The following is a 26,026-nucleotide window of genomic DNA, read 5'->3' as shown; positions in this document are numbered from 1 at the left end:
CAATGTCCTCAGTCACTGCTTTTTTCACTGATAGAAATCTGTAACCTTGTGCAGTTATTAAAAGCTATGATAACCTCAGAAAGTTTTCCCAAATCACTTTTTACAGCCAGGTAAGACTCTCACTCTCAGTTTGTGTACTACCTGTCCAGCCTCCTTAGTAAGGAACAGGGTAGCCTGTTGGTCCATTCATCAGTTGATGCACCTCTGGGTTGTCCACTCTTTGGCTGTCATGAATAAAATTGCTTTGAACATTCACATACAAGTGTTTGTATGAACATCTATTTTCAGCCGGGCACAGTGGCTTACACCTGTAATTCCAGCACTTTGGGAGGCCAAGATAGTCAGATCGTTTAAGGCTGGGAGTTTGAGACCAACCTGGCCAAAATGGTGGAACCCCTTGTCTACTAAAAATACTGAAATTAGCCAGACGTGGTGGTAGTTGCCTATAGTCCCAGCTACTCAGGAGGCTGAGGCACAAGAATCGCTTGAACCTGGGAGGTGGAGTTTGCAGTGAGCTGAGATCACACCACTGCGCTCCAGCCTGGGTGACGGAGCGAAACTCTGTCTCAAAAACACAACAAAAAAAATCTATTTTCATCTCTTTTTGGTATATACCTAGAAGAGGAATTACTGGGGCATGTCTTAGGTTTTTAAAGCATTTTCATCTTGTAATCCAGACAGCAAGTTCTGCTGTCCACGTTTAAAAGATGAGGAAACTGAAATTCAAGGGGTTGACTTACCTGTGTAAGGGATGATGGTCTAGTCCTGTCTTTTGACTTTTAGTTCATTATACTGGTAGATGGAATAACTGAAAGAGAATAAGTTGGTTGGTCTTTCCAAGATCACCCAAAAGATTTAGTTTAATGAAGAAAAAGAATGATCTTGAGTTTACAATATTCTTTCTCCCAGTCCTAGAGTATAACTGGGAGCCTCATAGAGTTCTTTGGCTTGTAGACTGAACTTAAGTCAGAAAAATGAAGTGTTTTATAACTGTCAATTTTCAATCAATGTTTGAAGTATACAAGACAGTCTGAAGGGGAGCCACTTTTAAAGACAATCACACACACACACACACACACACACACACACACACAAAAACCAAGAACAAGACAAGGTGTCTTTATTCCCTTCGCTGTTTTGCTAATTAAACTGCATGGTTACCTCTGCTTTCTGCCAGGCATTACAAGTTGATGTCTTGAGGGTTGCCTTTGGTAAAACATTAACTTTAAGCATTTCTTTAGGACTTATTTATGAGATTTCTGTTGTACCTTTCTGCTTAGGAGCTCAAGGTGCTTGTCATATAATCTTTAGGATGTTATTTTTATCATAAACTTTTCTAAGCATCTTAATGCTGATGGGAACATCAACAGGAATGGTTCTAGTGTAACTAAAAAGAAAAGGCAACAAAAAATTATTAGTGACTTAAATATGAGCTATAATGGAAAAATGATCTAAGGTGCAAGGAGAGTACACAGGAAGAAAAAGCTAATTTTGGCTCATGAGGTGGATAAGAAGAAGAACTGGAAAGGTCACAGACGGAGTTATATTGAAGGTGAATTTTGTTGTTGGTTGGTGTTGCTGCTTTTGAGACAAGGCCTGGCTCTATTGCCCGGGCTGGAGTGCAGTGGCACAATGTCTGCTCACTGTAACCTCCACCTCCTGAACTCAAGCCATCCTCACACCTCAGCCTCCCTCATGAGTAACTGGGACTACAGGCACTTACCATCATGCCTGGCTAATTTTTTGTTTTCTTTTTTTGTAGAGACAGAGTTTTGTCATATTGCCCAGGCTGGTCTCAAACTCATGAGCTCAAGCAATCCTCCCACCTTGGCCTCCCGGAGTGCTGAGATCACAGCCATGAGCTACCTCACCCAGCCTTGAAGGTGAATTTTGAAGGATAATTCGAAGTCTACAAGATGGACAAGAGTGGAAGGGACTTTTTATTTTTAACGGCTAGTTTGAGGTACAATTGATTTCCATAATTAACTGCATATATGTAAGTGTAAATAAACCTGATAAATAAAAAGTTGATAAATTTGGACATACATATACACCCATAAAATCTTTGCCATAATCAAGATGATGAACATTTTCTTCTTCTTCTTCTTCTTCTTTTTTTTCGAGATGGAGTCTCATTCTTGACGCCCAGACTGGAGTGCAGTGGCGCAATCTCAGCTCACTGCAACCTCCACCTCCCCACCTCCCGATTCAAGCGATTCTCCTGCCTCAGCGTCCCAAATAGCTGGGATTACAGGCACCAGCCAGCACACCTGGCTAATTTTCATAAATGATGAACATTTTCATCACCCACAAAGATTTCCTGTGGTTCTCTATAATTCCTCCCTCCTGCCTTGCTACCTATCCATCCCCAGGAAGCCACTGATATGTTTCCTTTCCCTATACATTAAGTTGTATTTCTCTAGAATTTGTTATAATTAAAATCATAGAATATATATCCTTTTTGTCTGACTTCTTTCATTTGGTATTAAACATTTTGAGACTGACCTGTGTTGTTATGTATATCAGGAGTATATTCCTTTTTATTGTTGAATGGTATTCTGCTGTATGGCTATACCATAGTTTGTTGTATTCATCACTTTTTGGTGGATATTTCAATGCTGTCAGTTTGGGGCTACTATAAATAAAACCACTAGGGACACTTACATACAAGTCTCTGTATAGGCATGCCTTCTTTTAATGCATTCTGCTTTATTGCTCTTCACATATATTACCATTTTTACCAATTGAAGATTTGTGGCAACCTTGCATTGAGCAAGTCTGTTGACACCATTCTTCCAACAGCACATGCTGACCTCATGTCTCGGTGTCACATTTTGGTAGTTCTCGCAATATTTCAAACTTTTTCATTATTATTATGTCTGCATTGAAGTCAAAATAAAAATGTAGAGACAAATCTCTAAATTTAAAGTTTTATTGGGGAAAAAATTGCAATTTGGGGCCTACACACAGACTAGGTGGTCTCCAGAATGTCCAAAAAACAAAGAGAAGTTTAGAAGATTTATAAAAAAAGAAGAAATGTTACATATTGCTTTTTCGCAAAGTTTATTGGTGCTAGTAAGTGTTTGGGGAGATTGCAAACTCTGATTTGTGACCGATGGCAGTGGGCATAATTAGTCCTAGAGTTGCAGCAAGTTGTCACCAAAGGTATAAATAATACTGGTTTCAGGTTACCACAAGCAGTTACAGCAGTCAGGCTTGCAGATAATTGTGTTCTTTAAACAGTCTTTTGTACCCTGAGTGCCTTTTCCTCTCTGGCTTCTGGTCTCTGTTTTAGTTGGGTATGACAAGTATGACCCAATTCTTATGATCAACTTTCACATCTGTTACGTGATCTGTAATCGGTGTGATCTTTGATGCTTTTGGTTGTAATTGTTTTGCAGCATAACAAATCATGCTCACATTAGATTATTAATGGATAAATGCTGTGTGTGTTCTGAGAACTCCACTGACCAGCTGTTCCCCCATCCCTCTGCCTCTTCTTGGCCCTCCCTATTCTGAAAGGTGCAGCAATATTAAAATTAAGCCAATTAACAATCCCACAATGACCTCTAAGTGTTCAAGTGAAAGGAAGAGTCATGTGTCTCTCACTTTAAACCAAAAGCTAGAAATGATGAAGCTGAGTTTCATAATAAGAAATTTCAAGTCTTTTTATTTAAGAAATACATTTAATAAGGCTATACTGCCATACATAGATGAAGGTATGCTGAAAGCCAAGATAGGCCAAAACTGGGCCTCTTGTACCGAACATCCAAACTGTGAATGCAAAGAAAAAGTTCCTGAAGAAAATTAAAAGTGCCATTCCTGTGAACACACAAATGATAAGAAGTGAAACAACCTTATTGCTGAGTTGGAGAAAGTTTAGTGGTCTGGATGGAAGATCAAACCAGCCACAACATTTCCTTAAGCCAAAGCCTAATACAAAGGAAGGTGCTACCTCTCTTCTGTTCTATGGAGGCTGAAACAGATGAGCCATCTGCAGAAGAAAAGTTGAAAGTAGAGGTTGGTTCATAAGGCTTAAGGAACTAAAACATCTCCATAACATACAAGTCCAAAATGAAAGCAGCAAGGGCTGATATAGAAGCTACAGCAAGTTATCCAGGAGATCTAGCTAAGATCACTGATGAAGGTGGCTATACTAACAACAGATTTTTGATGTAGATGAAACAGCCTTCTCTTGGAAGAAGATGCCTTCTAGGACTTTTATAGCCAGAGAGAAAAAGCTGTTGCCTGCCTTTAAAACTTCAAAGGACAGGCTAGCTCTCTTGTTAGGGGCTAATGCAGCTGGAGACTTCAAGTTGAAACCAATGCTTATTTACCATTGCAAAAATCCTAGGATCCTGAGAAATTATGTTAAATCTTCTCTGCCTGTGCTCTATAAATGGAACAGCAAAGCCTGGTGACAACACATCTGTTTATAGCATGGTATATTGAATATTTTAAGCTCACTGTTGATATCTACTGCTCAGAAAAATATTCCTCTCAAAATATTACTGTTCACTGACAATGCACCTGGTTACCCAAGAGCTCTGATGGAGATGTCCAAGGAGATAAATGTTGTTTTCATGCCTTCTAACCCAACATCCATCTGCAGCCCACAGATCAAGAAGTAATTTTGACTTTGAAGTCTTATTATTTAAGAAACACATTTCATAAGGCTGTAACTGCCATGGATAGTGATTCCTCTGATGGATCTAGGCAAAATCAATTGTAAACCTTATGAAAAGGATTTACTATTCTAAATGCCATTAAGAACACTCTTATTCATGGAACAGGTCAAAATATCAACATTAACAGGGGTTTGGAAGAAGTTGATTCCAACCCTCATAGATGACTTTGAGGGGCTTACGTCTTCAGTGAGGAAGTAGCTGCAGATTTGGTGGAAATAATAAGAGAACCAGAATAAGAAATGAGCCTGAAGATGTGACTGAATTGCTGCAATCTCAAAATAAAGTTTGAACAGATGAGAAGTTGCTTCTCATGGATGAGCAAAGAAAGTGGTTTCTTGAGATGGAATCTACCGCTAGTGAAGACACTACGAACATTGTTGAAATGACAACAAAATATTTCAAATATTACATAAATTTTGTTGATACAGCAGGGGCAGGATTTGAGAGAGTTGACTACAATTTTGAAAGTGCTATTATAGATAAAATGCTATGCAACATTCTTACACGCTACAGAGAAATCTTTTATGAAAAGAAGAGTCAATCAATGGTGCAAACTGCACTGTTCTTATTTAAAGAAACTGCCATAGTCACCCTCACTTTCAGCAACCACCATCCTGATCAGTCAGCAGCCATCAACATCAAAGCAAGACCCTCCACCAGAAAAAGATTACAACTCCCTGAAAACTCAGATGATCGTTAGCAGTTTTTAGCAATAAACTATTTTAAAATTAAGATTTGTATATTTTTTTCAGACATAATGCTATTACACCCTTAACGGAGTACAGCATAGTGTGAACATAACTTTTATATGCACTGGGAAACCAAAAAAACCTTATGACTTGCTTTATTGAGGTATTCGCTTTATTGAAGTGGTCTGGAACGGAACCCACAATATCTCTGCGGTATCTCTGTGTAGATATGCTTTCTTTTCTCTTGGGTAAGTAAATAGCAGTAGAATGACTGGGTCATAAAGTAGGTGTTAGCTTAACTTTTTAGAACCTGCCAAATAGTTTTCCAAAGTGGTTATGCCATTATATATAATTGCCTGCTGTCTATGAGAGTTCCAGTTCTTCTATGTGACTTGGCATGACCAGTCTTTATCATTTTAATTTTACACATTTGTGTGTGTTTCGTGTGTGGGGTTGGGGGAAGGATTTCTTGTGATTCCTTTGGGAGAGAGTCATTGAGGTGATATGAACATTTCAAATCTTTTGATTCATATCGTAAATTGTTTTTCATAAAATTCTGCTTTCTGTTTACCTTCCCACCAAAGATTTCATCTTATTGGCCTTCGCGTCTAAAATCCCCTTCATTTCCCTCCAAATTCCTATACTGCAAGGCCCCATGTACCATCCTTCAGTAGGGGTAGTGTGTGTGGAGAAGAAAGGTTTTGGGGGGTTTCTTGATATTATTGTCGGCCTCCACTATGGCCCCCTGCTCTTCCTCGAATCTTTTCAGGGGTAAAGATTTCAAAGCATAAGGTAGGATGGAGTTGATGAGGTAGAGATCGAGGAAACGCAGGCTGTGGTGGGAATGGGAAGGTATTGTTAATGAGCATCCAAGGCTGATTTCCAGACCATGAGCTGGCTTTTGCCCAAGAGTAGGATTTAACTGGAGTTCCTAAAAGCCTGAGCAGCTTTTATTTTTCTGTCTCTCGAGCACCACTTCACTATTTGTAATCACTTATAGATATGCTTTTTTTAATAATTGCTCCATCTATAATATCTTTTTGGAAAAATTCAGCCCAGGGGTTACATTAGAAGGCCATCTTTCATGTCGTTTCCAGTTTTATGGTTCTCCTGAGGCTATTTTCCCTTAAAAAAAAAAAATCAATGACTACTGCATGTGTCTCTTTCGCAGTGAAGGTTTCTGCCCTTGCACAGATGTTAGAGAACTTTATCATGGGTGCAGCCCCATCATCTTACCTGAGCAGTGAGCTTGGGGATCCACAGATTTATTTTTCCTGTCAAGTTTTAGCCCATTAGCATTCCTCTTATGGGCAGTTTGGCAGAATGTGGAGGTTTATCTGCTTGGACAACTGGCTCACCCCAACCTCTAAGGGACTGGATGGGATTACTCTTTTGAAACCCCAGCCAGACCCAGCCGAGGGCCTGCACCAAGGCTGATCCCTTCCCAGCCTGGCTAGCTTACACTGGGTTCTAGGCAGGGGAGTCTGACGTGCCCCCTTGTTTTGATGGTCACAGGGTGGCATGTGAGTTGGCTTTTTCTGTGCTTTGTAGGAGATGTGAGGGCCTTGACTTGGGGGAATATGGGAAGATACAGGATGAACTATTAATGACTGGATGCAACTGTTCTTTTAACTTACAATTAAAGTTATTTATTTATTTATTTATTTTTAGAAGTGGGCATCTCCCTCTATTGCCCAGGCTGGAATGCAGTGGTGCGATCATGGCTCACTGCAGCCTCAGGCCCCTGTGCTCAAGTGATCCTCCCACCTCAACCTCCGGAATAACTGAGACTACAGGCACATGCCACTACACCCGGCTAATTTTTAAAATTTTTTGTAGGGATGGGGGTCTCACTATGTTGCCTGGGCTGGTCTTGAACTTCTGGCCTCAAGAGACCCTATGGCCAAATAGATGAATAAGTAAGATCTTCAATAACCACTATCAGCAATCAAGATTACTGAAGAGTCTCTGTCATGTTCTTCTTACCACCATCCTTCTGAAATATCTATCGGGTTATCTCAGTCTATTTAGTATTGCTCTGAAGGGAGGCCTGAGACTGGGTAATTTAGATAGAGAAACATGTTTATTTGGCTTACAATGCTGGTGTCTGAAAAAGTCCAAGTTTGGGCATCTGCATTGGTGAGGGTCTCAGGTTGCTTCCACTCTTGGTGGAAGTTGGACGGGAGCCAGCGGGTGCAGAAATCACATGGAGAGGGAAGAAAAGAGAGAGAGGAAGCGCCAGGCTCTTTTAAACAACCAGTTCTTGCAGGAACTAATAGAGAACTCACTCACAACCCCCTACAGGGAGGTTATGAATCTGTTCATGAGGGATCTGCCCCAGGACTCAGCACCTCCCGTTAGACCCCATGTCCAACACTGGAGATCAAATTTCAACTTGAGGCTTGGACAAACATCCAGACTATATCAAGTCTTTGTATTTAGCTAATACTTTGCTTCCAGAGGCTAAGCCTTTCTCGAGATCGCCAAACAGCTTACTTTAGGAGAGGTTTTCTTGAATTTTAGCATGAGTTTTCCCCTGAGAATGAACCCTCTGCTGTAGATAGCGGTCCTTTCTTCTTTCCTCTTCTCACATTATCTTTCTCTCTCACCCTCTTTGGCCTTCTCTTGATTTCCACCTGCTCATTGTCTCAACCCATTTTTCTATGAGTGGGGAGGCATTTCTGCTTATTAAAATCCCTCCCCCAGAATTCCCCTAATCCAGAGGAATTATCCAGCTGAGCCAGCCGCCCTGTCTGGGTGCTCAGCCCTCAAAGGGGTCTGTGCATTTTCTGAGCCTGCTCACCTTCCTAAGTAAAGCTATGAACCGGAAATCGTAACCCCAACAGCTAAAGTCTGGAGAGGAATTTATTTCCCACAGTTGGTCTTTCCTGGCCATTTATCAGGTCATTCCAAGTCTTGCTTTAGCAAACTGAACCCTCGTGATTTTTTTTTACTAAGATGCCACCACCACTTCAATGTTTATATTTCCTCTGTGTCCTTCTGGGAGGTGGCAGGAGATAGCATTAGCTCCATTTCAAATCAGAAAGAAACTGGAGGACATCAAAGTCCCCACATCATGTGGTTTATACAACTCAGAGGCTAAGGAAAGACCTAAATTTTAAGTGTTCTATTCAAAGCATCATCTTAAATCAGTAGGCTTCACTGTGTTATTTGAACCAATCTAAGCTTTTCCATTGCCCATAAGAGGGCTCTTTCCTCATATCTGTACTGGGATTTTCAGCATAGACCCATAAACATGGAGAAGGTCCCCACCACCACCTTTTGCTTTCCTGGTGTTCTTCCAAGCCTGGCTGAAGGCAGAGGCTCCTTTGGCAGCCCATTTTCAGCACACACGGGCCTGGGAATAAGAAAATGTCCTGTTGCTCTACAGAGGACGCAAACAGTGGATCAGGATCCCCATAGCCTTGCTCCGGTGACGCACCCTTCCTGGTCTGTGGGCACCTCTGAGTAAGCTTTGTCTTGCTGCTCTGCAGAAGTCTCTGAGAAGGTATGACTTGCTGAGTTCCTAGGAAAACAGCCTACCCTTAGAAAGTGGATGTGAGAAGGAAAGCAGCAAGCCGGGAGCAGTCACGCACTGGTGTCCCCAGTGCCCCTGCGGCCCAGGGCGGAGGTGACTGCTGAAGTCAGCCTCCTGGAATGCCTCCAGGTAACCCTCCCTCCCTATCAAGGTCAATGAGTCAGAGGATAGGAGAGAAGCCGTGAGTAAAATTGCACACCATGTGAAAGAAAGGGAGGAAAGCCGCATGGGCCCTCCACTCCCAGCAGAGAACAGGGGGTGAGTCATTCAGCTCCGCTCCAGGGCACAGGGCAGGACTCTCGGCGCAAGGCTTCATCCAGCGAGTCCAGCACATTCTCCTCTTCAAACAAATGGAAACTTTCTGCTGCTCCATGATGGGATCACTCTTTCTGGGCTCCTTGGGAGCAAGTGAGAGGAAGCCCTTACCTGCACCAGCAGCCTCCATAATGGAGGGAGCATCCGATCAGAGGTGGACAACGGGAGGCAGTGCCTTGCCCCGGCACATGGGGTCAATCTACAAATATTGATTCAGAGACATGAAAAATGGGAGTTTTGCACGGGAAGCACTTTCCAGAGATCTCACTCTCCAGTCTTTGCAGAGTCACATTTTCTCAACAGAATGGGTTAGAACTAAAAAAAAAAAGTGCTTGCTCAGAAATGGCACTGATGGCTCAGCACTTCCATTTATTTTATTTTATTCCGTTTTTTTTTCTTTGACCTCACCTTTCCTTTGAGGTACGTCCAAAGAGAAGACTGGCAGCTGAGAGAAGATGATGGTGACCCTGATGGTGGAATATGGTTTGTGACCCAAAAAACAGTAGTTTCCACGGAGGTGGCACAGCCCTTCCTAAGTGGGCTCCAGGGCCATGGACCTGAGGCCACAGGCCAGGGTGAGGCGGTGGGGGTCCCACACTGCAGCTGAACAGTGAGGCTGCCTGGAGCCCTGGCATGGTGCCCAGGGTTCTAAAGCCACTGCTGTGAACAGGGTAGATCATCCAGGAGAGTGCCCAGAGGTGGGGAAACAGGCCGGCAGCAGGTGGGGACATCAGCTGGGCTTGCTGTCCTTTGATTCTCACAGTTACTGCCTTTTGTTCAAATGTTATCTTATTCTTAATTTTATTTTTTTAGGGACAGGATCTCTCCTTGTCGCCCAGGCTGGAGTGTAGTGGCACAATCTTGGTTTACTGCAGCCTTGAACTCCCAGGCTCAAGAGATCCCTCCATCTTGGCCTCCCAAGTGGCTACAACTACAGGCATGCGCCACCGCACGTGGTTAAGTTTTTTATTATTATTATTAATTTTGGTAGAGTTAAGGTCTCGCTATGTTGCCCAGGCTGGTCTCAAACTCCTGGGCTTGAGCAATCCTCCTGCCTTGGCCTCCCAAAGTGCTGGGGTAACAGACATGATCTACTGTGCCAGGAGTGTTTTTACATAGTTGGGTCCACACCATACTCAGCACCCGTCATTCTACTGAAAGATGCCAATTGCACAGTTAGGAAGGGGTGAGTAGAGAGTGGTGGACTTGGCCTCAGCCATGGTCAAGCCGTGGGGGGTTAGGTGGAGGAGGGCGCCAGCCAGGCAGAAATAGGGTCTCAGTGTAAGGCCCAGTCAAGTGTCTCATTCACAGGAGGAAAGCCATTGAATTCCGCCTTCCCATTGCCTCCTCCCACTCTCGCCTCTTAACAACGTGGAGCGATCTCACTACGCTGGACTTCACCGGCATCCCATTGCCCTTTCTTTTCACATTGGCAATCTCTCCTCTTGCCAAGTATCTCTTTATCTTTCTTCTTCTTTCATTGAATCCAGCATGTAATTTCCGCTGAGCAAGTACCATGTGCCAAACCCTTTATTAGGACAGGGGTGCGAAGTCCCAGCCTGCATGGGCTCCCAGTGGTATTAGGGAAATGTCACCGCATCATCAGAAGAGTCCAAGGTAAGTTCCGTGCTCGTGATGAGAGGGGAGCACAGAGGGCCAAGGAATAGGGACTAGACGGGGACACGGGGAATGAGGGGATACTTCTTAGGGGATGGTTAAGCCCATGCTTTGAGCTGAGTCTTGAAAGGTGGAGTATGGTTTTCCAAAAGAGACAAGTGACGCTCAATCCAAGAAGAAGAAACAACTGCACAAAGGCTCAGAATTTGAGAAGCACGCGGCGTTTGGAGAGCCATGGCAGCTGAGGGTGCCCAGAGCACGCTGAAGCCCGGTCTACAGGGTGAGCTCGGGGCAGAGCTGGCCTTCCCTTTCCGGACCCTCCACGGGGTAGTGCAAGCCTCATGCAGTCCGTGAATCTGGAGGAGGCTGTGGGGAGCATCGAGAACTCTCTTCTCAGCCCTCTCCTCTTCTTCTTTCCCAGGATCATTTATTTCTACATCCTCTCACCTGGATCCTGACTCACTCCTGCTTGTCCTTGATTTGACCCTGAAGCACCACCCACCCTCCCATTTTCCCAGAACAGGGAGGAAAAACTGAATGAGATCAGCAGCTACGTGAACGGAGAAACCAACCATGTCAGGAATCCTAGCAAAAGTGCTCAACAAAAGCAGGAAGGATGCAAAAAAAAAAAAAAAAAAAAGAAAAAAGAAAAAAAGAAAAAAAAATCCTCACACAGGAAGTAGGGAGGCAAAAATTAGAAAGAGAAAAACAAATTTAGGTCACCTGTGGAAACTACTAAGTTGTCTAATGAAACCCAGGATATGAAAGCATGAGTTAGAAAAAGCCGAGAAAATAATAATAGCTAATAGTTACGTAGTAGTCGCTATATAAATATACTTCTAAGCATAAAATATTTGTTAACTCATTTAAGCCTCACAGAAGTCCTATGAGTTGAATACTATTATTATCCCCACTTTCCAGATGGGGAGACTGAGACACAGAGGAGAGAACCTATAGCTATATGCAATGGGTTAGAATCAGTAATCTGGCTGGGCGTGGTGGCTTATGCCTGTAATCCCAGCACTTTGGGAGGTCAAGGCCAGAGGATCACCTGAGCCCAAGAGTTGGAGACCAGCCTGGGTAACATAGGCAGATCCTGTCTATACAAAAAATAATTTTAAAAAGCTGGGCACTGTGGCTCATGCCTGTAATTCCAGCACTTTGGGAGGCCAAGGCAGGCGGATCACTTGAGGTCGAGAGTTCGAGATCAGCGTGACCAACATGGAGAAATCCCGTCTCTACTAAAAACACAAAATTAGCTGGGCCCGGTGGCACATGCCTGGAATCCCAGCTTCTCGGGAGGCTGAGGCAGGAGAATCGCTTGAAACCGGGAGGCAGATGTTGCGGTGAGCCAAGATCGTGCCATTACACTCCAGCCTGGGCAATAAGAGCGAGACTCTGCCTCCAAAATAATAATAAAATAAAATTTAAAAATTAAAAAATTCAAAGAAATTAGCTGGTTGTGATGGTGCATGCCTTTAGTCCCAGCTACTTGGGAGGCTGAGGAGGGAGTATGACTTGAGTGTGGGAGATGGAGGCTGCAGTAAGCCATGATTATGCCACTGCACTACAGCTTAGGTAACAGAGCAAGACTCCGTCTCAAAAATAACAATAAAAACAAAAAAGAATTAGTAATCTGCATATAACACCAATTTACAATGAATAAGTATGTAAGGGGTTTGGGAATCTTCCCTCTCATTCTCTTCCTATATAACTTTCCTGCTCTTCTCACCAGCCAGCGTTGCATTAGCTAGAGTATGTTGACAGTGCTGTCTGAATACATCAACTGTGGGACCCAGACGTGGCTTTGGCAAACAGCAGTCTATTTCCACGAAAACCCAAGTGACTCCCGGGGAAGAAAAATACACACATAAGTAAAACTTGTCCCAAGGGGAAAGAGGAGCAGGCCGGCCCATGTCTTCCAAGACTGAAGAGTCAGTTATCCGGGAGAAGAATGGCTGTGTTTGTCTTTTAGATCTTTCCCTGGTCCAGCCTAGTGGACTCATGCCTGAATCTTATTTTAAATAGAGTAGGGGCTGGGTGTGGTGGTTCACACCTGTAATCCCAGCACTTTGGGAGGCCGAGGCAGGTGATCACTTAAGGTGAGGAGTTCGAGACCAGCCTGGCGAACATGGTGAAACCCCATCTCTACTAAAAATACAAAAATTCGCCAGGTGTGGTGGTGGGCGCCTATAATCCCAGCTACTCAGGAGGCTGAGGTGGCAGAATGAATCACTTGAACCTGGGAGGTGGAAGTTGCAGTGAGCCGAGATTGTACCACCATACTCCAGCCTGGGCGATAGAGGGAGACTCCGTCTCAAAAAAAAAAAAAAAAAAAAAAAAAAAAAGAGTAGAGGTAATCATATAATTAAAAGTGAAAATGCCTGTTTCTCAAAACCTTTGGGTATAAGCTTTATACCCAAACTTCTGGACCAGTTTAATGGAGCACAGCCCTCAAAGGGAGGCAAGAATTCTCTCCCACTTTTCCAAGGAATATTATGCAGTTCAGCATCTCCTCCCCAACCCTGAGGTTCCAGTACCTCAGCATCTGCTGTGTGGGCACCAGGGTGTCTGCAGTGAAAGCAGCTAATTGGAGGCAGTGATGTCAAGCAGGGCCAGAGAGGGTGGCAGGGGCTGCAGCACCAGCAGCCAGGCGATGCTCAGCCTGAGCATGGCCAATGCACCCTGTGTAGCATCCAGGAGAGGCAGCGCATCCCTACCAGAGCCATGGTACCAAATACAAGCCACCTGGGTATCTGGAAGCGAGGGTGGGGCTTGGTAATAATTACTAAAGCATGCAGCACAGCAACAGCCAAAGAGAAGAAAGGGGAAAAAGTGAAATATGTAATCTTATTCACAAATAAATATAAGAACAAATTCCACTGAATCCCTGAAAACAAAATGTGGGGCGAGGGCAGTAAACGCAACTGACTACTGTAAATGCAACCTCACCTTAAAAGATTACCAACTAGCCAAGCATGGTGGCCCACGCCTGTAATTCAAGCACTTGGAGGCTGAGGTGGGTGGATCATTTGAGGTCAGGAGTACGAGACCAGCCTGGTCAACATGGTGAAACCCCTGTCTCTACTAAAAATACAAAAGTTAGCCAGGTGTGCTGGTGTACATCTGTAATCCCAGCTACTCAGGAGGCTGAGACAGAAGAATCTCCGGAATCCGGGAGGCAGAGTTTGCAGTGAGCTGAGATTTGACTACTGCACTCCAGTCTGGGTGACAGAGTGAGATCCCATTTCAAAAAAAAAAAAAAAAATTACCAACTACTAGCCTCATGGAGCAATATTTAAGTTGTTTTTATTTTGACTTAGACTTTAGGCTAAATCTATGTTTTAATGAAGAAAAAATGTGTTCATAAATAATTATTTTCCTCAGAAGAAAAACATATTTTATTTTATCACGATGCCAGCCCAAAGGAGAGCTCATGTTTAAAAAATCACAGTGTTAGTTTATGACCAGCCTGGGCAACACAGCAAGATCCTGGCTCTACCAAAAAAAAATTTTTTTTTTAATTAGCCAAATGCGGTGGCACATGCCTGTAGCCCCCACTACTCCTCAGGAAGCTGAGGTGGAAGGATCACTTGAACCCAGGAGTCCAAGGCTGCAGTGAGCTATGATCATGCTACTGCACTCCAGCCTGGAAGACAAAGCGAAAACAACAATAACAACAACAACAGCAGCAACAACAACAACAGCAACAAAAAGCAAAAATCATAGTGTGTCTTAGGACTCATGTTCATTTTCATTTTTTTAAAGCTTTGCTAATTACTGATTAATCTTTTCTATTCCCTGTTGCTTAAACAATATTAGAATGTTTCTGTGGACAAAATCCAAGACTCAAAAACACAAAATAAAATTTGATGGCTTTTAAGTAAAAATTTGTTACTCAACTTATTTTTACCCCGATTTAGATTTATTGTGATGTTGGAGGTATGACCTTATCTATTCATCTGAATGACATTTTGTTTCAACAAAAGGGCAGTGCTCTCAATGTCAAATAAGATAGAAATCTTTAATCCCTTTAGTCCTTCTGTATACCTAGGTCATTTTATTTTAGAGTGTATGTGTACAGAGAGTATACTCAACTAACCCTCATAGTGATTACACTGGTTATGCCTAATGCAACAAATACTATTCAGCTTTAACAAAATAAGAATTTTATACTGTCTGGCTTATTCTTAATTCTTCCCTAAGGGCCTATTTGGTTTAGCATCAAATACAAGATTAAGAGACTCTAAACGTTAGCTGAACAGCCACTCAAGGGATTTAGACATGATCTCTTTACACAAAAGAGTTAGCATACATCTGATATCCCCTGCACAGAGAACACATGTTTATACATATAATAAATCTCCTTTTCCTACGGATGATTATTTATTTGAAAGCAAAATGAAAAACAACCTTACCGTATCCTCAAAAAAAATCTACGCCGGTAGTGAAAAATTTGGGGCAAGGTAAATGTCTATTAATTTACACTGAACAAAGCAAAAAAAGTAAATGAAGATTGTAGGAACTATATACTCCATTAAAATATGTGTGTATATCTACATGTGTTTATGTGTGTATTTATGAGCGTATTTGCATGTACCTTAAATTTGCATGACGCAAATGAAATGGGTGAGCATGGAAGAAATCCTTAGGAGGCTAACTGACTTGTCAAACCTAGCAATAGCCTCAATAGGAATTCAAACCTTCATCTTCTAAGACCAATTCCAGTGCCTATTGCGTTACCCTGTGCTGTAACCCAAACTGCAATAGAAACTTGTAGGGCAGAGAAGAAAAAAATGCAGGGTAATGTTTCTCAGTCCTACCAGGTGGCTAATGATTCAGTCTTTTTGCACGTGTAGTGAACGACAATATGCATTGTCTTCATATATTTAGATTTAATAAAGTCATTTTAATGGTCTTAAAGAGATAGCAAGGGCAGACAAACAGGAAACGAGAGTCAGATGCTAACAGAGATAAAGGGAACCTCTCTCTCTCTCTGTCTCCTTCTGTGGAGTAGCTTTTCTCCAAAGAGTTCCAAAATTCCAAAATCTTACCCTATGAAGATAAAAACTGGAGAATCAGGCTTAGAAATAGGCAAGGGAAAGGAGGAATGCAACGGGGAAGGTCCAGGAAGGCAGAGATTGCGAGGCAACAGCGTGCAACTTAGCCAGACCTGGCTGAGTTGGAAAGTGTTCAAGTCACTGTGCCAGTGCCCTAGCAGAGCAAGCGCACTCTCCTAGTTTATTTGCATATGAGAGGAAATGTATTTTTTAAACATTTAACTATTGTTTTTGCTGGGTAAATGCAACTATTTGTATACATAAACACATTTAAACCATGCTGGTGTGATAGTTATGTTTTCTAGAATTCATTATTTCCATGTGTATAGTGCTTGGGTGCACATCGAATTGTCTGCTGGAGGGATAGCACAGGAGTAGTATACCAATCCTTCATTTCCAGAGGAGGGAATGGATGTGGATAACACACACGGTTTGCATATCTATAGCTTACGTAAAGTTATACTCTTAAATGTGAGGGAGTTATTAAGCATTCAAAAATTATTTAGACTTTCTTGGCTTTCTTTGCTTCTCCAGAGCTCTAAGTTTTCTACAAATGGAATTAATGTAGTAGGCTTTGTTGCAACTTCATTTCCTCACCAATGCGTCAGGTCTTCCTCTCAGCTGGCCTCTGGCCCTGGTAAGAAATGCTAATCCTATGGCAACAGCAGCCAAATAAAAGATGAGGTGATGTGGGGGAATGAGTATTAGTCATGACTTGGTATACATCCTGTCAATGATCCCTCCTGATAAATAGTGTGTGACCGGAAATGGGGACATGATAAAACACCTGGACAACCCCACCTCCGTCGAGAAGGCAGGGCAGTTGAGTGATTGCATACCGGGCACCTTGCCACATGCATGCCACACAGGAGGGGCTGGGCTCATTCATCACAGACCCTGCCGCACACAGCCTCTGCTCCGTGATAAAGTGCAGGTCTAAGAGGCTTTGATATTCAGGTCTGAGTCAATGAGCCAAGAATATAAACAGCCCGAAAGGAATGTCTTGTCGCAAGCCAAAGTATTAGCTAAGAGAGCAAGATGACAATTATGCAAGCAGAGAATACAGCATTGCTTACACTTGGGGTCAGGAGTTCGAGACCAGCCTGGCCAACATGGCAAAACCCCAACTCTACTAAAAATACAAAAATTCGCTGGGCATGGTGGCGTGCGCCTGTAGTCCTATCTACTGGGGAGGCTGAGGCAGGAGAATCACTTGAACCCAGGAGGTGGAGGTTGCAGTGAGCCAAGATCGCACCACTGCACTCCAGCCTGGGTGACAGAGTGAGACTCCATCTCAAAAAACAAAAAAAAAAAAAAAAAAAGAAGAAGAAAAATAGTCCTTTGTTCATTCTCATTTTCCAGTTTATAAATATCATGATCTAATCAATATACAACGAGTCTATTTTTCCGTATCTCCAAGTTTGTTAATGGAGAGTAAATAACTTAATTTTAGAATTCTGGCCAACCCAGAATTGCAGGTATCCTGGTGGACCTCACATCTAAGTTCTCACCCAATGAAGGGACACCCTCTCTAATTCCCTGGATCCAGTTACTCCCAGAATATCACCACTATTGTGGGCAAACCATGACCTAACCAGCATGTAATTCTACTTTCAAACAGCTCTAATGATTAAAAAGGACTTCTGTGATAGGATAGGCTGATTTTGAGTATTTCTAAAAGGTTGCATCTCCTTCGTCAGGTATCTATGTGCATGAAGTGATACGATTGGAAGGTTTGTTCTGATCAAAATGAGGAAGAGAAATGGGAGACAGAGAACAGAGGCTACATGGTTTCCTATCTAGCCCTTCGGCGTGGTTGGAACCCCAATGCAAATAAGGATTAAGGGCCAGAAAATGAAGGACTCTGAGCGCAGGCACAGGCAGGCTGCCGTGGGACTCAGTAACAAACTGGCCACGAGGGAGTCTTTCCCTGCAGCTGTTCCTGGAGCCCGGCTCTGCCCAACTCCGTTGAGGAAGGGCGGCTTTGGGAGAACTGGGTGAAAGTACCTTTGCACAGACATTGGGCCTTATTTGGGATTCTATCAGCTACAGCAAGAATGTGGCTCCTTCAAGTAGGCAGCTGACATGGAAAGAGGAGAGAGTGGGAAGTGAAGCGTGTAGCTGATGTCTTGCGGGGAGAGACCGGGAAATGAAGCATGTGCTGATGTCTTGGGGGTACTGATGTAGTCAAGCTTGTTTCGTAGCAAAGTGAACGTCTGGAAATTCCCAGAAATATTTTGGTCGGGAAGGAGAGCGGCAGGAGCACTTTATGCAGGGAACTGCCTGTGTGGAGCAATGTGGGTAGAACAGGTTCCCTGAGTCACTGATGTTAAAGTATATCCAGGCTGGGGAAGAAGAGAAGCATTTGGGCTACTTCCTTTGCAACACAGGCTAATTAAGTGATTCCTCACATCTCCGGATGATGGGGATCAAATGTGCTACTAACTCCCCGAATAGTTTTTCTTCCAAGTCACAAATTGTTTTTGTTAATAGAAGTAAATTGTGACTTCTATTTTTTTCCATAAGACACTGTCTAGTCTTAAGCCAGATAAGCAGAGAGAGGCACTGCAGTAAAGGCAAAAGCTGTCACTTAAAGGAAGAGTGACCATATCATCCATCATCCAAACCAGGACAAGACTGAGAGTGAAAGGGGATGTTATTACTCATTATGCTGGGACAAGAGGCAATAATAGGGACTGTTCTGGGTAAATGAGAACATCCAATTATGCCACCTGAAGATTATGGGTGACAAGTATAACTGAAATCAACTGGCCATACTTGTATTTATCCAACAACGTGGAATGCAGCCTGAATAGAGAGGGGCTGACCTGAAGCCAACCTCTGCCTGCTACAGGCAACCTTCCTAGCCAACAAGAGTAACAAAGAAAGAAGAAACAAATGCAGACTATTCCAGAAACCTCCAAGAGTAATGTAGATGTTTCTTTGAGGTTTTCTTGAAAGAGATTTAAATGAGTGCATTACACATACAGCCAAACACCCCAAAATTCTTCTTTTCTGCTCCCGCTTCCCAAAGTGTCCATTGCAACAGCCTGCCCTGTCCTCCCCATGCCTAAAGGCTTCCTTTTTCCCCACAGTTGTCTGTCTCGTTATTGTCCCCTCAGATCTGTCCTCTCCCCTTCTGCCAGCCTCTCCCCGCCATGTAAATATGTGTGAAGGGGGAAAGATGGAGATTGTGAATATCATAGTGATAATGAATATGAATGCATTAACTTGTGCTGTGTGTTTGTCACATTTTTTAGATTCTGGTTACAATACAAATTAAAAGCTATGTTAGAGAGCTTGGCGATCCCAATTTGAGACACAGGGAGCGGGGGCTGAAATTCAGATGGAGGTACGAGAAGCAAGAAAGCTGGTAGTTATGAAACACAGTCCTGTGATGAGTGCTTTACTCACACAATGTGAAAATGGCACTTCCTGTCTGGGTTTGACTGAGGTGTGAAGACAATAGATGCCATGTTTCTCTCCCATGGAAACATTTTTATTTGATTTTATTATTTTTTAGAGACAAGGTCTCACTCTCTCACCCAGGTTGGAGTGCAGTGGCACAATCATAGCTCACTGCAGCCTTGAACTCCTGGACTCAAACAATCCTTCTGCCTTAGCCTGCTGGCTGGGACTACAGGCATGCACCATCATGCCTAGTTAATTATTTATTTATTCATTTATTTATTTTTTTGTAGAGATGGGGCCTCCCTATGTTGCCCAGGCTGGTCACAAACTCCTGGTCGCAGATGATCTTCCTGCCCTGGCCTCCCAAAGTGCTGGGATTACAGGCATGAGCCACCACACCCGGCCACCTGGAAATTTGAAGCAAGTTAGAGATTGACCTACACCAAGGGTGAGAGGGATCGGGTTGTTGGAGACCGAAGAGGTTTGTGGAGATGATCTGGCAAAGGCTGCTGGAGTATAATGGACCCACCATGCCTGCTCCTTACTTCCAGCAGAGAGAGGGGCCTTCAAAGGACCCCTGGGGAAATTCATGTCCCTGAATCTAGATGGACGCAGCTGACCTGGATTTGACTAATGCCTGTGGATCTGAGATTCCAAACTGGCCAGCTAACTTGATGGCAAACTAAAGTGAATTCCCAGGAGAAGGATCAGCCAGATGCCCAGAGTCTTTGGTCGGGGGGGTCAAATAATTCATGAGAGTTTCTTGTAGACCTGATGTAACGAGCCCATGATGAAGAGAAGGAATGGGGATGCATTCCAGAACTTGTTCAAGTGGCTGTTAGAAAAACACCAGGCTCCAGCGGGGGAGAAGCTGGAACTGCTCTTTCTTTCCCAAAGGGGTAAGGGGAATTCAGCAACCACGAACTAGATTCCACGTGCCCGAGCCAATGGACCTTGAATTCCCGAGACTGGATGGATCAGGGGTTGGCAAACTGTGGCCCCTTGGCTGGGTGTTACTGTAACTGCAGATTTATTGGAACCCAGCCACACCCGTTCATTGGCGTTACAAGGGCAGAGTTGAGTAGCTGCAACAGAAGATGTGTGACCTGCAAAGCCTAAAATATTCACTATCTGACCTTTTACAGAGGACATTTGCTGACCCTCAGGATAGGTTCTCGGAAAACCCCTCAAAAGTACTGGGGCAGCTGTGACAGATTTAGCCTTAAAATAGTTTTCACACTCGGAGTGCATGAAACCATCTTAAAACATTACCATTCAAGTAGAAACTTTCCATCTCCTCCTACTTCTTGCTTTCCCTACATCAGCCAAATACAGTCAGAAACTTCTGTGGGAGGAGGAGCAAAGAGAGAAATGACCGGCCTTCTTTACCCACTGGAAGATTCCAGACCTCAGCAGACCCCAGTGTTGGGTGGATGAATGGGAGGAAGGACAGTGTGAGATTTTACTCTAATTTGAAACTTTGCTTATTCTATAGGCCTTGCCACTAATTACCACATTGAGAAACATCTGATTTAAAGTAAATATATTTTTCATTCAGAGATCAGGAAACGACTTCCACCCCAGGAAAACATACAGGAATGGCGGAAGATGAAAAATAAACTTCGCTTTAAGATAACATCCCAAGACTCCTGCATGGTTTTTTGTTGTTGTTCTCGTTTTTGGTTTGGTTTTTGTAATGGAGTTTCACTCTTGTCTCCCAGGCTGGAGTGAAGTGGCACAATCTCGGCTCACTGCAACCTCCGCCCCCAGGTTCAAGCGATTCTCCTGCCTCCGCCTCTTAAGTAGCTGGGATTACAGGCGCCTGCCACCACGCCCGGCTAATTTTTTTTTTTTTTTTTTAGTAAAGATGGGGTTTCACCATGTTGGCCAGGCTGGTTTTTAACTCCTGACCTCATGTGATCCACCCGCCTCGGCTTCCCAAAGTGCTAATATTACAGGTGTGAGCCATCGCGCCCAGGCCAAAGATCATCTCTTCTGGAGCTCGATTTTCTCATCTGCAATGTGAGTGTTGAGCCAGCACTAAATGGTTCCTATCAGCGCTGATATTCTGTGATTCTGAAGCTCAGCGTCTGTCCTTCAAGATGGTTCATGTGTCTGTGACTCTTGCAGTTCTGCATGCCATTACTGCTGTAGCCTGTGTGTAGCTTGTACCCAAACATTGGAGAAATGATCCACCTAGGGGCCCCCACCCTCACCTTCAAGATAGTCCTTGAGTGCTTAGTTAGGAAGCTGCTCTCATTTGCATAGAGTACAAACAGCTGAGACAGGCCTTGAGTGTGAGCTTCTATGTTGATTTGGCCAGGAGTTAGGCTGTGTTTACTGTTTGCTATAGCTGTGGTGTCAGCGGCTAACATTCCCTTAGTGTCCTTGTTTTTGTCTCCCCTGTGGTCTTCTAGTTTGTCTAGAGACTCCTTAAATGGGGTCTGAGGCTTGCAATTCTTTCAGCTATATTCCCCCGCTATTATATAAAATCTCTATTGATGTGGTGGTGAGGTGTTGAGGGGAGAAGAGGCATTTATACTCCTAAGATTAGGTCTCAGTCCTTTAGTGAGCTTCACTTAGGTATTTTCCTTCTCCTTGATTGGTTAGACTCTGGTAAAATGTTTCTCTTGACAGAAGGCCTTTTTAAAAAGAACAGAAGGAGCCAGGCGCAGTGGTTCACACCTGTAATCCCAGCACTTTGGGAGGCTGAGGCGGATGGATCACCTGAGTCAGGAGTTCGAGACCAGCCTGGCCAACATGGCGAACCCCTGTCTCTACTAAAAATACAAAAATTAGCTGGGCGTGGTGACGGGTGCCTGTAGTCCCAGCTACTCAGGAGGCTGAGGCAGGAGAATCTCTTGAACTTGGGAGGTGGAGGATCTGGGTATATTTCAAACGGTTTATATGCTTGTCCCGGCTGCAAGAAGCACAAGGGGATTTTTTCTTGATCTTCACAGTGACAACCTGGTAGGGGTCCTGGAGGTAAAACTCTTGAAAGTGTGCCCCTCCCAAGACTGGACCCCCAGAAATATAACTCTCAGGCTGGTCCACTGAGCCTCCCAACAATTCATCGGTTACCAGTGCCAGCGTTCGGACGGATACTGGCTCCAGCCACAGGCTTCTTCTGCTCCTGGGCTTCTGTTCCAGGAAGCTGTGATTCTTTGTCTGCCTTTCTCTCCAGTTGTAGGGGTTGCAGTTGACCCTGTGACCTCAGTTCTGTGATGGAACTAAGAAAAGTTGATTTTCACTTCGTTCAGTTTTTTTCCTTGTTGTAAAGACAGGATTAATAACTTTCTTTCCTTTTTTTTTTTTTTTTTTTTTTTTGAGACAGGGTCTCAATCTGTTGCCTAAGCTGGAGTGCAGCTGGAGTACAAATCTCAGCTCACTGCAACTTCTGCATCCCAGGCTCAAATGATCCCCCTGCCTCAGTCTCCCAAGTAGGTGTGACTACAGGTGCGTGTCACCACACCCAGGTAAGAAGCAATAACTTTCAAGCTCTTTACATGTCAGACCAGAAGCCAGAAATCCTCTCATGTATACAGACGTTGTCTTGTATATGAAATTGTATATAGTGTACAATATGTTTCAAACAAACTGGCAATTTCATCTATTCAGGCAAATAAGAATAATTCACAGAGTGCAGGGAAATGGTGAAATTTGAGATTCAGAGCACATTTTCCAGGATACTCTGGAATTATTTTAAAAATGTAATATAAAATTCTATCTTGGAAATTCAGTTATGTAAAACTGTAAAGCAATTTTTAACTATGACAACCCAGCACGGTTTCATACAGATTCTTCCTGCAAGTCGTTTAAATAATATGCGACACATGTTTTATTTAAAAATAATAATTACTTCTAGCGCTTTATACTTTGCACAGATTTTCACATATATTTCCTCAAAGATGGGTAGAAATCTGTGTGCTTTGCAGGTATCTTTGTCTCAAGACCTTCACAACTTCCTATGACAATAGGGACAGTATGCTGTGTGGCCAACCTGGGAATGGGTGTTGCTATTCTCTGACAGGTATTTGTAGAGAATATGCATTTGCAAACCAAAATTCATGTATAGAAGAAATGCAATGATTCCTATATTTTAACTTAAAGTAATTGTGATTTAGGATTCCTATTCTGAAAGGGACCAGCAGAAAATTCCATTTCTATCATCACAAAGGCCGCTGTCCTTTCTGAGATACAGAGAGCCCAGGAAGTCTATAGGGTACTCAAAAGGGAGAAGGATCCACATGCGTTCTTCAACCCGGTAGAGCTGCCATGATTATGCAATTCTCTGAGCCTGTGGTCCCTGGAAGTGAGCTGTTCCTCATTCTGAGCCCAAGCAGAGTTACCTTTCTCCTTTGCCAAGGAGCTCAGGTGTCTAGTTATACATGGCAAAGTCCTCCTTAGAAGTGCTATGAAAGATTGGTGTATGGATCTCCAGTGCACCTAGACTGCATGATCTCCCTACAGAAAAAAAGAAAGAAAGAGAGAGAGAGAGGAACAGTAACAACAAAAAGTCTTTCCTTCCTTCCTTCCTCCCTTCCTCCCTCCCTCTCTCTCTCTTTCTTTCTTTTTTCCTTTCCTTTTCTTTTCTTTTTCTTTTTTTCTCCTATGGGCACAGAGCGTATTGTCCTCAGTGAGCTCCAATTTTTGAAAAAGAGAGGTAGCAATATTGTCCATTATTTTATGCTTTCTGCACTGCTAAAAGTGCCAGAGGCAAGGGATTGGCATCCATTATCGCTGAAAGCTCGGGGAGAAAGAGAAAGAAGAAATACATTTTAATGTTTCAGTGAATTATCCTGGCACACATTCAACACATCAGTTAAGAAACCAAAACTTGGCCAGAATAATTACATAATTTGATTTAATTCCTGAACAGTCTTTCCCTAATTTCCTAGATTTGAATATTAATTATAGAAGGCATGTGATGAAATGATGGAATGCAAATAAATCTGCAGAATAATACTCAATAAAACTCGAAGAAAAATTATAAATTTCTTCTGAATAAAGTCATCCAAAGACGAACACATTAGAATATGTGATTCAAGAAAGTGGAGAAAAGATAACAAATATTTCCTTGAAATTAAGACAGAGCAGTACACATAGAATTATATTTTTAAAAACAGATGGCACCATTAGCTTGATAAAAAGAAGACTCTGTTGTAGCTTTAGACAGAAAGTGACTGAAAATTAGAACATTGTGAAGAAACAGTAAGAAAATTCAGAGTAAGGAACAAAGCCTTAAATGTAAGTCAGTTACTTTATTAAAGAAATTATCGCTATTTTGCTTTAATTGCCATTGAGTGTGGGTCTATAGGAATTGAGAGACGTTTCTTGAATCCAATATGTAGCACACCTAGACAGAAGATTCTTTTCATTACTTAAAGTGCACATCAAATGATCTTACATTGAGTGAAATTTTAGTTATCTAATACCTATCACAATCAATCATCAATGATCAATAACCAAGTACACTACAAGACTTAGAGATTTCTATGTTTTAGTTTACTGACATGTACTTACGTTTTCTTTCATGCCTTTATTTCTGTGTTTTGCACCATTCATTAGTTAATATTATAAAATTATTCTGTACTCCAGAAATGCACTGAAGCATGTTATTCTAATTTTACATGCCTGCTGGAGAACAGTCTCTGAATTCTTATTGCAAGATATGAGAAAAATCAATCTATCTTAGAACACTTTCAGGGTATCAGAATAAGACAGAGGAGGATGAGGCAGCCCAGCTAAGGCAGTGAGATGACTCACATGTTAATTAAGGTAAGGCACTGTAAAGGGCTATGAATATTTCCTTGAGCAAATCAACAAGTTTTGTGCACGTACGTACACACATACACACACACACACACACACACGACCAGTTCAATTTCTAGTAATATGGCAGATAAGATATTCAAATAAACTTTTAAAAGTATATCTCACTTAAAAATGATAAATGTATATTTACATGAATATATGTAGTGGATAGATGGATGGATGGATAGATAGATAGATAGATAGATAGATAGATAGATAGATGTATATTACATGACTTGGCATGTGAGAAGTAAGGGATTTAGTGTTCAGAGATGACAAGAAATATTGAATCCAAGAGGCAACACTTGTGCTGGAATTTTCTCTGGAGATATCTGGGTGGCCTGGTAACCTAGAGCCTTAGTCACAACAAGCCACACATGGGGACCAAGAGATGAAGCCTCAAGTCTGAACATCATGAGAGGTCACCTATGAGACCCACTGCATAAAGCTGTACCTCCGTAGGTGACATTCACAGTTTGAACTAAGAAAGAACTTGCCTTGAAGAGGAAAACAATGATCATACATGCTTGTGTTGGTTTTGGTTGTGGTGAGACTAGAAGAAGGTAGGAGAAAACTCTCCTGTGAAAATTTCTAACCACAAGATCATACTAACAAGTCTGCAAGGCCAGAACTTCTACTGTCTGTATGTTCTGGAAGACAATAAGTTTAAACTTCTAGTAGTCCTGAACTGGTAGTGCCCATAAGGTGATAGTGTTCCCAGACCAATGGAAGAAGACTCACCACTTAAACCAGATCTCCTGCCCACAAATGAGGAAGGAGCACATCAGCGTTAAGCATGAGACTCAGCAGAAACAACAAACTGCAGATTCAGATAGACAAAAACAATAGGTGTTGGAATCGCTAAAAATACAAAATAAACAAGTGTAGTATATT

Source organism: Pan troglodytes, chromosome 7 (genome assembly GCF_028858775.2).
Source record: "Pan troglodytes isolate AG18354 chromosome 7, NHGRI_mPanTro3-v2.0_pri, whole genome shotgun sequence".
Taxonomy (NCBI): Eukaryota; Metazoa; Chordata; class Mammalia; order Primates; family Hominidae; genus Pan; species Pan troglodytes.
The sequence above is the reverse complement of the archived record's forward strand: the minus strand, read 5'-3'. Positions refer to the sequence as shown.